General features: G+C 30.4%; 1 pseudogene; it reads right to left on the bottom strand.

The window, feature by feature from the left end:
• Positions 1 to 6,140: 6,140 nt before the first annotated feature.
• Positions 6,141 to 11,503, bottom strand: part of LOC115881003 — a 16,715-nt pseudogene continuing 11,352 nt past the window's right edge.

Here is an 11,503-nt window from a genome sequence, read left to right as displayed (position 1 = left end):
AATAGTTTTGTATTTCTATGAATTAGATTTTAAACAACGTTGCAGTTTGTACTAAATTAGGCTTCTAGCCAACGTCGGTATCCAACGTCGTTTCGACCCAAAAATTATTCTCCAAACTAATGCAGACTAGGGTTGGCACGAGGTTGTGCCGACGTTGCGCCCCGACGTTTGGTCGCGTGACACAACGTTGTTCCGACGTCCAAATGCTGCTTGGGTATTGCTGTTTATTTAAATGTTTTTTGTCCGCATTCCTTTCATAGACACAGATCCAACAGACGAACTGTACCACTCCCCTCTATACCATCCGTGTATTAATGGATATGACTAAGAAAGTCCAGATTTAAATGTGAGTAACATATACATATATTTTATTTAATTGTTAACATTAGGGTAGTTTTACCAATTGTATATGTGTGGAATTCCACTGATATGTGTTTTAAGTTGTTTGTTAAATTTTTAAACATTTTTTGATTGTATTTTGCTCTCTTAACTTTGTAGTGTCCTGAAGATGCAAATAAATTTTGCGAAACGTTGACAAATTTAAAAAAAGGACTTCTGTTTGCACAGTATTGTAGCGTTTTTTAAACAACTACCACTGCGAACGGCAGCTTTTCATCGGAGAGCAGTCGTGGATAAGGTATTTCACTGGAAAGAACCACTAAGAACAATAAACAAAAAATAGATATTGGGCGCCAGGCATGTACAGAGAAAGAAAAACACAGTTGTATAATAATTTCTAAAACTAATGACTATATTTATTCATGATGAATTCTGATGGTAAAATAGCATTGTACAATTTTAATAATAATTATTATAGTGGTTATTTGTTGAGTAAACCATGTATGTAAATAATATTAAATATGTTCTATGAAATATTCATGAAAATACAATGCGTGTAATGTTATAGAAAATATAAGAAAAGTAGCATACTTTATTTAAATTGTTAAATTTTATGCGGTGTTAAATCTGATGTGTTGCAACCTGTAGATTCTAGAATCTATGTCTCGTTATTCATCTGTTAATATAGCGCAATAATAATATCTATAGAAATTAATACTATTACAAGGCGTAATATAATGAAACCTAAAATCTAAATCACATTGTAATTCACTGCATCGATATTGGAATGTTCTTAATAATCTAACCACTAAATAGGTCTGTAATGATATTATTTAAAATGTACGCATTGTTTAAGACTGAAAATATTTTAGATGTTGTAAATGTAAAACTAGAACTTAAATATACACTTAGTTGCTCTTTATGCAACCTTGCTTCAAACAGTAGCAGCGTGAGGTGGCTCTAGCATCTCTTGTACTGTCTGTCGGGCCACCTTGGTTGGCCAAAAACAACAAAAAGGGGCCAGATTGAGGACACCATGAATCCTTACAGCCGTAGCTACTGACTAGGCTTTAGAAATGGGAGAAGCAGCATGGGACTCGCCATCCACGCTGTGGCACTTAGATGTAAGAAAATCGTTCTTACTGGGGACACTCTCGTCCACAGGACACTGTACATAAGATAATGTCTGTACATAAGGCACTACTCCGTACCTTGAACGCAGTCCAGATATTGACACAGTTCGTACCTTGGACGCAGTCCGCGATCTTTGAAATAGTCCGTGACCTTTGAACACAGTCCGCATTCCTTGACACAGTCCTGCACCTTGACACTAAAAATATGAAACTCTGTTTAAAACCAAACAAGGTCTAATAAACAAAATAAACTCCTACTGAAATAATACTTCCTCTGAGGGCTCAATAAATAATAAACAACATGTCCTTTCTTCCATGTGACATTCTGAGGACAAAAAGAAAGGGACGCCAACGTGGCAGCAAAACACAAATACAAGTTGGGACATCCGTAACTCTACCCTGTAGCCTCGAAATAGCAGATGATTCAAATTATACAGCAAGACTTAAATAATCACCATTTCCAAAAGCTGGGATACAACAGCGCGTCAAAACAAAGTGAGGTTAAGCACGGAGACAGTTGACAGAAGCGATGTTGACAGCGCGCGCCTTCACAGAATAGTAACAGGGTTGTGTCGAACGATCACAGGGTTGGCGACCAGGGAACGTAAAAATTACGCGTCAAATAATCTATCCGGCCTGAACGAGAGGGAATCCGGTGATGATAGGCCCAGACATCATATATTATATATAAAAAAGACATGTAACGAACTAAAAACGTTACAGTATGTAATAAAAGTTTTCGCAAATATGCATATTAGAAAAAATTGATCTTAATTTTAAATTTAGTTCTTTAAATTGGTTTGATTTTTTTACCTGTTACATTTTTTGTATATTTTATTTTTGTAACTTCAAAATTAAAAGACTTTAATAAAACAAGAACATTTTTATTGTGTTGCAACATATTAATTGCAGTTACCTATCCCCTTGAATTGACGCTACGCCACATCACCGAATTTCATTCCTTTGTTCGTTCAGATAGCGAATGGAAAATCCTCGAACTCGAAAGTGGCTCACCCCCTATAACTTTTGTATTTTATAAAATAACGAGACTTTGGTACGTTAGTATATTACATAAATCAGATTGATTGACGTATTCAATTGTTTCCTGGTCACCTCTGTTTCACCGAAAATGACTACAACTTTTAATTTTTAAATGACACCTCGGTATTTTTTACTTTATTCGATATAAAAATGACGTTCTGAATAGAATGACGTATCATATGTCAAATCTCTTTGACATTCTCGCTTCATAAAAAATTGTATTTTAAATTTCAATCTAGAGTGCCATGGCTATGTTAAAAACACTAATTCTTAATCAAGGAGCCTTGGAAAAATAGATTGGATCGTCTGATGTTTTTAGTGTCTTGTTCTGACCAGTTAGAAAATGCTCAAATCGTATTTTTAATCATATCTCAATTTTTTCAAATGGAACGAGGGTGGCTCATTAGCATATTTAGAAAAAGCATTTTTTTACGAATAATTTGATACCACACACTTGGTATTTCGAGTCAAATTTTCGTTACGAACCGCAAGTTATAATTTCAAATAAACCATATGCGAAAATGTCAAAAGTTAACGTGTCATATGTAATTTTATTCAGAGTGATATTTTCTATCGAACAAAGTAGAGAAATACCGACGCTGTCATTTCCGGCGAAACAGGAAGTGACCGTAAACAATTGAATACGTCAATCAGTCCTAATTTATATCATATACTAACATACCAAATCTCGTTTTCTTAACTGAAAAAATAAAAAAGTTATAGGGGTGAGCCCGAGGGTGAGCCACTTTTGAGACGCACCCGGTATATTATTTCTTTTTCGGATGCTAGGAGAAAAATAAAGCTGAGTTTTATTAGAGAGGCATATGACTAAATTGTAAGGTTTTTAACATATCTAACGTTTTCTACAAATAAAGAACAAATTTTAAATTTCAATAACAGCTACCTAAATTGTAATTTACCCTGTATAGCTTGATATACAGGGTGTTTCAAAACAAATGCGAAAAACTTCAGGAGGTGATTCCTTGTTCAAAATAAAGGGTAGTTTGCTTCATATAAACGTTGGGTCAAAACTCAACCATTAGGGAGATATCGCGGTACAAAGATGGCGGAAAAATAATGTTCTTATTTTTTATCTTGAAAACGAAAAGAGATAGACTAATGAAATTTTATGGAAGCATTACCGTTATGAAAACGCACTTTCAGGTAATTTTTTTACTTTTTTAAAATGAGTGAAAGGGGTTGAAATAAACTACCCCTATCATTCTTGTTAACGAAATTTAAAGAAAAATCTTATCAAACACATGCAAAAAAATTAATTTGGATAGTTTAGTTTGTTTAGAAACTTTTTTATCTCTTGTATTTTTTTTATAAAACTCACCGATTTGAAATTAAAAATAAAATGTAAAGCATTACATGTCATCAGACTAAAATATTTTTAGATTAAGAATCAGTGATAATGATAATAATAATAATCTAGGATAATAACGTATTGCAGTAGGGTGTAATGTCAAATAAAACAATATTAGAAACATCCCAAAGTGACAGCGGCCGACTAGATTTTTTCCCAAAAAATTACAGCTGCCTACTAGATTCTTTATCTAAAAATGTTTTTTGTTCTGGACATGTAATGTTTACATTTTATTTTTTAATTTCAAATCGGTGAGTTTTATCAAAAAACACAAGAGATAAAAAGTTTCTAAATAAACTAAACTATCAAAATTATTTTTTTTGCATGTGTTTGATAAGATTTTTCTTTAAATTTCATTAACAAGAATGATAGGGTAGTTTATTTCAACCCTTCCACTCATTTTAAAAAAAGTGAAAAATTCCCAGAAAGTGTGTGTTATCATAACAGTAATGCTTCCATAAAATTTCATTAGTCTATCTCTTTGTTTTCAAGATAAAAAATAAAAAACATTATTTTTTCCGCTATCTTTGTGGTCATGATATCTCCCTAATGGTCGACTTGATCCAACGTTTTATAAGCAAACTACCCTTTATTTTGAACAAGGAATCACCCCTGAAGTTTTTCGCATTTGTTTTGAAACACCCTGTATAGCGCCGCCCCATTCAATTTGTACTCCACGAAAAAACCGGCAACACTGTATGCCGCTTTTTATTTTGTCTCTGTCTGTCATTTATATTTATCTCTGTCCCATGCGTTAAAATACAGACCACGGAGTTAAAATGTCCAGATCCGTATGCAATGCTAAAATTTTTGAAAACACCAGTAACTATCACTCTAAAGAATACATCAGCGATATACAGGGGCACAGAAGAAATTAAAATATAATGTGTGGAAGGACAATTATGAAAAAAAAACATTTTACAGGGTAAATTTTGCTAAGAAATAAAAAATATTGTTATAGTCTATAAAATGAATAACTTTGAATTTTGACCGTTATTTTTTACCAACATGGCATATATAAAACCCCTCTGTCAAAAAAGTTACTGATATTCTTTAAACTGAGTGCCTGAACGAATCAGATAGGTAACTCTTTTTACTTTCGTGAAATAAAAAAGGAAAAATAATAAAACGACAGTTCTTCCTCCTCCTTGCAAAATCAACACGAAATGTCAAAATTGACAAAAGTAAAATGTCATCAGCTTTTGACATTTCTAAATATTAGATCAATGCCATCTCTAATAGAACAGCCACGGACGAGATTTATGACGTCAGCCGCCAGTTAGATACTACGGATTAATAAATATGTTGTAGAATACATGGAAAAACATAATTATTCCTCGCTGTATTTTTGGTTTGTATTTTAAAAATGATATAGTTTACATGAAATATACATAATATACAGTTAATAACTACAATATAATATATACCTATTTATAGTAATAAATACTTTGGCAAATAAACTATGAACCCATACAAATGCAGCAAATGTTTTACAATATACAAATAATGAATAGGTGGTACATAGATAATGGTAAAATGTAAAATATATTTTTAAATTTTGGGTTTTAACAAAAACTAATATCTACTTAATAGTGATGTATTATTATTTGCAATCACAAAATTTATTATTATATTGCAATGTTTACTGCAATTAATAAACTAATATAAACTTGTCAAAAAGATGACCACATATTTTTTTAAATTATTATTCTTAATACAAAACTATCTACATTGACTATGGAGTACGATTTCAGCCATATTGTAAAACATTTGCTGCATTTGTATGGTTTATAGTTTATCTGCCAATAATGGGTGTTATTAACTGTATATTATGTATATTTCATGTAAACTATATCATTTTAAAATACAAACTAAAATACGAGGAATAATTATGTTTTCCATGTATTCTACAACATATTTATTAATCCGTAGTATCTAACTATGTGACGTCATAAATCTCGCTCTGAGGCTGTTCTATTAGAGACGGCATTGCGTCAGCATGGCCGCAAGTTGCTAACCTAATAATATTAACACTAGAAAGCCCGCGGACTGTCAAATTCAAAGTTATTCGTTTTACAGACTATATAAAAATAATTTTCAAAATAAAGAACTTACCCAATGGTCCAAAAACTTAACCTAGAACTATCATAACAGTTAAAGTAAATTTCACGACATTTAGTAAAAATATCAGAAAATAAAATTAAAAAAAATCCAAAACAACAAGCTTTTTTACTTATTAAACTATTATTACACAATATTTACAATCTGACTCTACTCTCCTTCGCCAAGATTTTCTCCACCATTTTGCACCTTTCAGGTAACTCCTTCCCTCTGATCCTCCGGCACTGCTTCAGATTTCAGGTTTTTCAGGAGAAAAATGATGAATAAAAAGCCTCAGACTTTCCCGGAACATTTTCAGTTTTATCCGAGCGGGCCACTTTATCGAAAAACACCCCAGCTCGATTCGAGATCGGTGTGAAGCAAGACGCCCAAAAGAATTTGACGCATGAATCTCAAAGTTATTTTGTCCAATTCGCCGAATTCCACAATCTTCTATAATGATATACAGGTGGTGCCTCTCATATGTAAGCGGACTCAAGGAGAACGACAAAATTTTTATTTTGAAATGAAATTTTGTGACCATAAATGTAGGATAACTTAGGAACGTTTTTTAAAAATATAGGAGAATGTAACGTAAACACATCGAAATTCGTTTTTTGAAATGTTCCACAATATACAGGGTGGTCCGAACTGTTTTCCGAAACTTCGGCAGCGTATTCTGCAGATAAATATAAGTAAAAAGTTCCTATAAATGTATGTCCCAAAATTCTTCGTTTTCGAGATACTTATTTTATCTGCATAATATGCTGCCGAAGTTTCCGGAATACAGTTCGACCACCGTATATTCATATATTTTCGATTCTACGAGAAAAATAAAGCTGAGTTTTATTAGAGGCATATGACTAAATGTAAGGTTTTTGACATATTTTACTTTTCATGAAGAACGAAGAACAAATTTTAAATTTCAATAACAGCTACCTAAATTACAATTTACTCCTGTATGGCCTGATATTTAGTTAAAACAACCTCTGTTGTATGTTAAAACCAAATAAAAATTCAACCCGAAAAGTTATACAGGGTGAGACAAAATTAATATGGAACACTGAACACATTTACAAAGTTACTTTTATTTTAAACGGAACACCCAGTATATTATTATTCAGATATTCGGTGGAGAATTTAGGTCTCTTTAAATAGTATTAATGTTGCCTACCCCTGAGACAAAAATAAATATTTTCCAGATATTTTCATTTTCATGATTTAGTGTGAGTACATCTTTATTATGTGATAAAAATCAAGTGTGGTTGTGTTATGCCTGACATTATTTCAACTTAGCTGTCAAATTAGTTCAACCTAATGAAAACTAGTTATCATTTTGTATCAGTCAAAAACGAAAAAAGAAAACTCGTGAAATTTGCTGAAAATTGAAACTTATACCACAAGAGAAAGAATTTATATGATTCTATTAATTGCGATGCAGTGCATCAATAGAATAATATACTGCGTGTTCCGTTTAAAATACAAGAGCAACTTACTTTTAGAAGTGACCAATGTTCAATACTATTAATTTTGTCTCAAAGTTATTATTGAACGATAAATAAAATATATTCATATCAGATTTCTGAAAATGAACAGATGTTATAACTAATTACTTGTTAAAAGTACTTACTTTGAGGGTTGATATGGCCAAACCTTTTTCCAAAAACAAATATGTCAGTAATTTTGGCCAAATTCGAATCTGACCACCTTGAATGATCATTTAAAGTTTTCAATTTATCCCACACAGAATATTTAATCGTCATCTAAAAAAACAAAAAAAATTAATGAAAAATTTACTGAAAATCTTTATATTTTAGAAAATACCTGAAATTTTCTATCATAATCACAAAATTTTTGAGCTAAAAAACCGCATAGTAAGGATTGAGGTGCTTCTCCCTGCAAACAACAATGTAAAATAACGCAATTATATCTCTTCTTTGCTGATTTTTCTCAGCCCTAGTTTTTAGTAGCGTTTTTTCAAAAGCGTCCAAATAATCCTAAATAATATAAAAACTACCATACGATCGAGAGAAAAAACAGTGTCGAGATGGCACAGACGAAGTCATGCATCGTCATTTCCAAACCAACAGGACACTGTTTATTTTTTCGATTATACGGTATAAGTTTATTTATTTGGTTGGCAATGTTACTGAGTTCATTAACAATAACGTTTACAAGGTATGCAACTAACATTACATCGAATCCTAAAGATTTTCCCTCTTTTTTCCTATTTGTTCAGTGAACTTCAACACTAAATATAGTTAAAATAAGGTCGAGAATAAAATGACACCAATCGTATTGTAGGTTTCTAACCTTTTTTATACGTATTGGCGTAAAATACATGTAAAAAATGTAAAAAATTCTTGAAAAATGTATAAAAAGACGAAGAATGGCATTTTTCTTGCTGCTCAACGTATATTTTATATAGTTTCTGCCTAAATTTACGACCAAAAATAATGAAATAAGTTAAAATATGTCTTTTACAACTATCATTAACAATTAACAACTATCATTAACAATTAACAACTTTTAAATAGTTCTAGTAACGTTTACAAATGGTAAACAAAGCTACCGCGTCAAAAACTAGTTTTTTTACTTAAAAAACTACTTTTTCTACTTTGTTATTTTTAAAAAATAAAATAAAAAATTAAGAAAAAAAAACAAAAAAATAAAAAAAAAACTGTGAAAAATATATGTATATTATCAAGAAAAAGACCAAAAGTAAAATAAATTAAAATATTAACAACAGTCCTTAACAGTTAACGCCGTTTGTAAAATATATGTTTTTCCGTTTACAAAACAGTAAAATACCTAACCCGCTAAAAACTAGTTTTTTACACGTAAAAAACTGGATTTTTACTACTTTTATTCGCCCATACCAAGGGATTTTAAGGGAACTTTGAAGTTATTTAATAGAAATGACCCAATAACAAATTAATAAATAAAGAAATACATAAAACAAATTTAAAAAAATAAAGAAATAAAAAAATAAGGGAATAAAAAATAAAATTCACAAAAAATGTTAATTATACGCATAAAAATTAATAAAACTTACCTCAGCAGACATTATAATACAAAATATATCCCTCCTACTGTCAGTGTTCATTCTCTGTTTTCTAGCCAATTCCAGAAGTTTCTGCGAGAATTTGTCAGATTTTTTACTATCCTCTTTTTTACTGTCTCTATTTTCCAGATTCCCAGTCCAAGCAGATCCAACAACCCACCATTTACCTCTCTGATCAGCTACAAAAATAAAATTATAAAATAATTAAAAAAAAACAGCATAAAATAAAATTAAAAAAAAAGTATCTTTATTTACCTTTAAGTAAATCTTCTAAAGAAATATTGAGCTGAGTCACATAGTTTCCTTTCCTGATAAAACCTTTCGAAATTTTCTTCAAATGCTCAGAATATGAAGGATCATAATTCGGTATTTTTGTGACGTTGTTATTTTTTATTGCCAGAACTATATCAAGAAGAAATTTGACTCTTGAGCTACAAAAGAAAGAGATTAAAAAAAGGAGATACAGGCCACCCTGTATATATTCTTTCTCTGTACAGGGTGATACCCGATGCACTGTTGCAGGTCACTATATACATGATGACCAAAAAGCAAGAACAATCAAAATAACAGAAAATTAAAAAATAAAATAATTAAACACTCGAAACAAACGAAATAATAAACTCTATCGTTGACTCATCCTGTAAAGACTATAATTTAAAATTTAAAATATAAAACAATTAAAAAAATTAAACCTACTTGTTAATTTTCCCTTCACTGACGCTAGCAGCCTGTTTTTGAAGCTCCAAAATCAACGTTTTGAGTGCTAGAGGATCGTCCTTCCTCAATCCAAAACCCACCGATCTCAAAACGTTTAAAATACAATCGACGTTTTTTTCCTCGAAATTTTCAGCTAATTTTTGTAAAATAATTTTATTCAATATAAAATTTTGCATCAAAGATTTTGAAATTATACATTTGCGCCAAAACACTGACCACATTGTCTAAAGATTTATCCTCAACATTTTGAGCGTTAATTTAAAAAATGATTGAAGAAGTGTCCAATGACGACACTGTAAAAAAGGCACCTAAAAATGAAAGTAATTGCAAGTCAAGGTTTATTACTGGTTGCATAACTCCATACTGCTACCTTGTATAAAGTAGCTCCAACCTAAGAACGTTATATGTAAAGCGCCAATAGACCGGGACGTTTCACAGTCTATTTACTAGAGAAAATATTTTTTTTACTAGGATTATATTATTTATCATTAAAAAAAAAAAACAGAGAAAATCAAAAATCGATAATTTTTTCGGACTGCGCCAATTGGTTACTAATCGACCAGATACACTTTTTGTCTATTAGATATGCTATAAAAGCTGGTAATTATACAATTCGACCATTGTAAATACCCGACAAATTCCGCAAGGCCGACAAGGTCGATGTTTTTCACTGATAAGAAAAAAAATGTTTGTTTAGTTAATTTTCGAGATATTTTTCTTTCTGAATGCACATTTTAAAAGTATTTTATATTCTTTGTCCCATGGTCTATTATGCTGGTCGCGTATCAGTTTTATTTCTTGTAGTTTTAAAATATTTTCTTGTTTCTTTGTAGTTGGCAACTGTAAATCAGATTAATTTATTAAGTTTGATTATAATGTTTAATGTGAACTACCAGAAGAAATTTAGTAGTGTTTTTTATATTTTATTTTGAGAAGTTAAAAAAATAATATAAAAAAAAAAATTTGGATTTAATTTTCTTTATGTTGGTCAATTAATAAGTTTGAAAATTTGTTTAGTGTAGAATACAAGTAGTAGTTTGTGTAGTGTTCTTGTAAGAGATTATATTCATTTATTTTTTGTAGTTGGTAAAAGGTGAAGGTATTTGGGCATTTTTTCTTTTGTTTTCTTCTGATGGTGTGTAGTAAGTTCTTTTAAATATTGTGATAGATACATTTTAATCTTCCTTCTACTTTTCTGGTAGTTGAATATCTGAAAAAAATCTGATCAATTTATTTTTAAATGAAATTGACTAGTCTTATTAATTAATCAAGTGTTAGTCAAATAATATTAATTGCAATCAATTATTAAAAAATAGTATTTTGAAAAATAACTTTTGAAATGGAGTATTATTGAGTAAAAATTTGAATAATTTTTTTTTTTTTTTTTTTAATTTAAAAAAATTGTCACGTTTATCACTTTATAATAACTTTGTTGTGGCAGAAAAATATACCAGTTAGTTTCAAAATATTATTTTTTTCAAACGTCACAAAAAGTATTAATTTTTGCGACGTGATTGACAATATAAAAAAGTCATTTAACGCCTAGGCATAAAAGTAAAAGCACTTTACGCCTAAGCATAAAAGTATGAAAATATATTATTAAAATGACATAAGTCTCAAATTCAAAACCGTAACCATAGTTTCTCGATATAATTACTCATGGTACAAAAGCTTTGAAAACAAAATTGTAATTCGATAGGTCAAATTTTGTTCAATTTGCGCATATCGCCTGTGACGTCA

Source organism: Sitophilus oryzae, unplaced genomic scaffold, assembly GCF_002938485.1.
Source record: "Sitophilus oryzae breed Bouriz unplaced genomic scaffold, Soryzae_2.0 scaffold_1693_pilon_pilon, whole genome shotgun sequence".
Taxonomy (NCBI): Eukaryota; Metazoa; Arthropoda; class Insecta; order Coleoptera; family Curculionidae; genus Sitophilus; species Sitophilus oryzae.
Note: the sequence above shows the minus strand (reverse complement) of the source record. Positions and strands in the feature narration are given on the sequence as shown.